Source organism: Lolium perenne, chromosome 5 (assembly GCF_019359855.2).
Source record: "Lolium perenne isolate Kyuss_39 chromosome 5, Kyuss_2.0, whole genome shotgun sequence".
In the NCBI taxonomy this organism is placed as follows: Eukaryota; Viridiplantae; Streptophyta; class Magnoliopsida; order Poales; family Poaceae; genus Lolium; species Lolium perenne.
This window is the reverse complement of record NC_067248.2, coordinates 82,651,128-82,656,290: the sequence shown is the minus strand read 5'-3', so window position 1 is coordinate 82,656,290 and position 5,163 is coordinate 82,651,128.

Genomic DNA, 5,163 nt, shown 5'->3' with positions numbered 1-5,163 from the left:
GGTTCGGCGTGAGGAGCCTCTGGCGGTGGCGTTGACGTAGTCCTTGGAGAAGGGGGAGCGTCAGGCGCGTCACCCCGTTTGGAGCTTGCCGGCACGGAAGCTTCCGGCGCGGCCTTGGAGGGGGAAGACATCTTGGTCTTCTTATTCTTCTTCTTTTCAAGGACGGGAGGAACCGAAGGTTCCGCCCGCCCGGCAGGTTCTTTTCCGGCGCCCATGTTGCTGGTGCCGACATCTTGGGTCTCAGGAGGGGAGGCAAGGTCCTCCTCCGTGCGGTGATCTGGCGGTGTAGGGGCCGCGCGCCCCGAATTTGTGGTGCCTCCCAGAGGGGAGGCAGAGGCAGTGCCGGCACCAGATGGTGCCGGGCTTGAGTGAGGAGGAGGAGTTGAGGTCCTGGCGGATCCGGCAGAGCCCTCAGGCCTGGAGCCGAGCTTGAGCGCGGGGCTGAAAAAGAGTAAAGGAAAAAATTGGGAAAAAAGCAACCGGAAAAGAACTTGGTGAAAACAAAACAAGTAGAAAAATGCGGCCTTACCCGGTAGAGGTCGGCATCTGTTTGCCCTTGTGGCGCCTCACAGCTACGACCTTACCCGCGAGAGGTTCGGTCCGGAAGCGCTTGGCAGGAGGAGCTTGGCTCGAGCCGGCATCAGAAGCCGGGGTCTTGTTTTTCTTGCCCTGGGCCATGAGTTTATCCACAAACTCTTGGCCTGCCTCGGCCTGCAGGGGGGCGACGTGCTCGTGGACCTGTGGGTTGATGTTGGCTGAGGGAACATCTACAGAAGAACAATAACATAAGAATATGAGAAGTATAAAAGAGAAACTACCTCAAGCAGGGTCAGTTCATCAGACGAACCGGAGGGCTCCGGTGGAGATCTGCCGAGGCGAGAAGCTGCAGTCCGGCCCATCTTCAGATCTTGCCAACGAATGATGGGGTCTGGATCGAAGCTGTCCAAACCACGCTTCCGGCAGGGACCTCGCCGGTCAGAAAGAATGTCGGGAAAGCGGTCCTTGGCCTGAAAAGCAAGAGAGAAAAAAGAGTTAGTCACGGTATAAAAGTTACCGGCAAACCGACCCGAGTTGCGTAATTTCTTACTTCTTGGGTCGGAGGGTTAGTAGAACTAAAGGGCCGGAGGCCCCATTCCCAATCTTCCGGCATGGCTGTCTGGCAGATCTGCCTAGCCTTGCGGACAACGTCCTTCTTGCTGAGAGGAAGTCCGGTGATCTTGGTAGGATCACCGGGGCCATACATCTCGCACATCTTGTGAGCGCGGCGCTGAAGAGGAAGCACCCGACGCGAGATGAAGGTGCGGATGATATCGTCGGAGCAGATGTTGGTGTCCTTCATCCGCTGTTTCATGAAGCGTATAATCCGGTTAGTCTCGTTATGAGACTCCTTCGGATTATAGCCCCAGTTGGTCCTTGTGGGCGGCGCCGGATCAAAAGGAGGCAGATCAATAAGATCTGCGGCGCCGTTGTTCTTCACATAGAAGAAGGTCCCTTGCCATAACCGGCATGACTCGAGACCGGAAAACTTGAAGAAAGGGCTCTGTTGACGAGAGCCAATGATGCAAGACCCGCATTGTACGGGGGGTTTGGGTTTAGGAATGTCTAAGCCCTGAACGGAATTAATCCGAAGAGCGAAGAAACGAGAAAACGTCTCGCGAGTGGGACGAATACCGATGTAAGCCTCCATAAAGGTGGCATAGCAGGAGAGGTAGAAAACGGCGTTGCCGGGAAGATGGTGAGGTTGGAGTTTGTAAAAATATAGAAAACTCCGGAAAAAAGAGGAGACGGGGAGGCCGAAGCCGCGCTCGAAGTGAGCAAGGAAGACAACGCGTTCACCGGGTTCAAGCACCGGTTCGATCTTGTCGCCAGGAAGCCGGCAGGTTACTCCTTCCGGAATCCTCCTGGACCGGTAAAGCCAGTCAATCTCGTATTTACTAACGTTGGAGCCCATCCAGGCCCCGCGAGTGATACCGGTAGGATCAGCGCCGGAAACTTGGCTGGAACTACCGGCCTCTAGGTTGCTACCGGAATCAGCGTCCATGTGGACAAGGTCGGCGGTTAATTCGTCGGAGGATTGGCTAGACCGGCTGGCGAAGGAAGAGGCAGAAGAGGAGGCAGAAGAAGATTCCTCGCTAGACATAAAGTTTGGTGCAGAGAAACAAGAATCCCACGATATACCCCCGCGTGAAGATCTACGAAGGAGAGAAAAAGCAAAGAAAAAGAAGAAGTAAATACGGTACCAAGTTGAGATCTGAAGAACAGGCAAAAGAGGGGTAAACCTAGATTGGGCCTAACCTGGAGCAGCGAAGTTGCAAAGGAGGAAGTTCACCGGTGGTTTGATGAGCTTGCCGTGGGCGAGGAAGTCCGTCGACGGCGGGGTGGAAAGGAGCTCGAGGAAGCGCCAATGTCGCGGCCGCAGAAGCAGCACCGCGAAGATTCTTCGTGCGGTGAGGTTCGGCGGCGTCCGGCGAAGCACTAGCGTGGATTCGCTGGCGGCGGAGCTCGAGCGGCGAACGGAGTGGCGGAGACACAAGAACGAAGAACACTTGTGCGCGAGGAACTGGAGAATGCGAGAAGAGGAAGGAGAAGGGGCGGTTTTGCCTTATAAAGGAAGAGAGAGGAGTGGGCCGAAAACCGCTGAACCGCGGCGGTTCGGACCATGGGCCGTGACGGCTCGCTCCACGGGCCGCCACGTGGTGCGGCGATACACGTGTAACAGCGAGAAGCCACAGGGAGGGACACACGGATCCAGAGAAGTGGTTGGGATCCGCTGTGGAGCAGTTAATACGCGCGCGGAAGCCGAAGGGAAGTGACCCCTGACACTGGCGCGTCAGTCACAGTGCGCATGTCACTGACAGGTGCGGGACCCGATATATTCTCGACTTCGCCGAGGAAGTATTTAATGACTAAGATGCCGGAGGATAAGCTGCCGGAAAATGCCTTGCAAAGAGAGAGGGCATGAGTCCGAGCAAAGATGCCGGAGCAAGGCTGAGCGCCGGATAAATTAAACCGGTATATAAGGACATGGGAACCTGGCATGGTCTGTTGGATAGAATCCGCCAGACTATACCAGCTTCGGGGACTAATGTTGGGGGGATGACCCCGGTATGCCAAAGGCATGCCAAACCGGATGGTCTTATCCATCGAGATACCGGTTTAATATTTATACCGGAGCTCAAAGATAAGAGTTTGGCTAAGTAAAGCTAAGCCGGTATCCCCAAGAGGGGTATACCGGGACCGGATGGAAAAGATACCGGAGACCGGAAGGAAGAGCATGTCGGTAGGACCAGTCAAAGATTCTCTCCAGAGCTAGAGGACAAGGATGAGCTAAGCAAAGTACCTTTAAACGAAGGCCTGAAGATAAAGAGGAGGGTGACGGTCAAAGAAGCCGGAGGACGTCAGCCTCCCTATTAAAAGAAGACCCCGGCGTCATCTATGATTAAAGTAGCTTTATAAAGTATCTTTGTAAAGTAGTTTGTCTAGTCAAAGATGCCATTAGGGTTTCCTGCCCTGTAAGCCACCCTCTCCCCTATATAAGGAGAGGGGGAGGCCTCCTTCATACGCTTAGAAGATAGAGATAGGAACCTTGTAAGCTCAAACCTGTAACCTGTGGAGATCAATAGAGAAGATGATCTAGAGAGAGTTCTTCCTTGTGCCTTTCTTCTTCAACCTCTGGCCTTGGCCAAGTTCTTGAGGAAACCATCCGGAAGTTCATCCCGTCTAGTCACAAACCCTCCCCCGAATCCTCTAGCGTCCATTCGGCCCCAAGATAAGCCATCCTATGGCATCTGTCTGTTCACCACGACGACAGCATTGCCACTTGGCATAATCTATGTTTCTTGTCTTTGTTGTTTCTCTATGCAGGGTTTAAGGAAGTGCTCAAGAAGTTCTTCATCATAAGTTGATCAAGAAGTTCTTCAAAGAATTTAGCTAGTTTAGCCATTTGCAATATTTTGTAATTTTTCCTTTACTTTTTTCTGTTCTTTAATTTCTGTAATGTGTTGTAATATTATAATTCCTATGAATATTGTAACTGACACAGTATTCTGTGTGATAATCAATAAAGCTCAAGGTTTTCTCTTATGAGCTTTTAATATTTGTTCTATTATTCTTTATTTCACACTTTTCCAATTACTCTAGTTGATTATTGAATTATCCAAATTTGAATTATAAATGTTTAAATAATGTTTGAATTTTAGAATTCAAACATATCTTGTTTGAATTCAATCATGCAACTTAAGTTGAGAAAGAAGTTGTCCCTCTCTCTTCTCGAAAAACTTAAGTGTTGTCTAATGGTTCAAGTTTATCGCACTCTCGAAACCCTAACCCTAAGTGGTGTCGAGAGAGAAGCTTGTCCCCCCTAAGATGCAAGTTTTTTATAAAAGCGCGAAATTTCCCTAGATTTTACGATGCAATGCACATCCCTTTCTAATTTCTACCCCTCGATCGTTTCTAAACCTGGGATATTACAATAAACTAGATAAGCAGGAGCATAAGATTGAGTCATAAAAAGAATAAAGTAAAGACTAGCATGAGATAGGAATCATACGACACATATAGATAACATAGTCCTTACCACATAGATAACCATATGTCACAAACCACCACATAATGCGGAGTTAATCACAAATAAAACTGAATATTTCAACGCTAAGATAAAGGACGCAAGCATCATAAGAATATGAAGCCACCAAAGTGTGTTCCTGACCCTTGCGAATCTCGAGATAAATCCTAAATAGAACTACTTCTCCCCCTTTCGCACTGAGACACCAAAAAGGAAGAAGAGCGATGCTACTCGACCGATAGACGATCACTTGGAGTCTGAGTCTTCATCGCCATAACCATCATCACTAGCCTCGTACTCCTCATCATCACACGCCTTGCCTATCTTCCCATAGGTAGATGTCCCAGAGGTGACCTAATCGAGGTCTTTCTAGTTGACAAGGCCCGTGTTCCAATTTGTGAAAGACTGATGTCTCCCAAGTGCAGGAGATCATAGTACCTTTCAATAAGAAAAGATTGTCGAACCCACGAGCAGCTGAAGATATTGGTTAGTAAATCTGATAGGTAAAATAATGAAAGTTGCAAAGGTTTTGTATTTTGGGTTTATAATTTGCAGGAAAAGTAAATTGCAATAAAGTAAATGCTTTTTTCAGAGAAAGC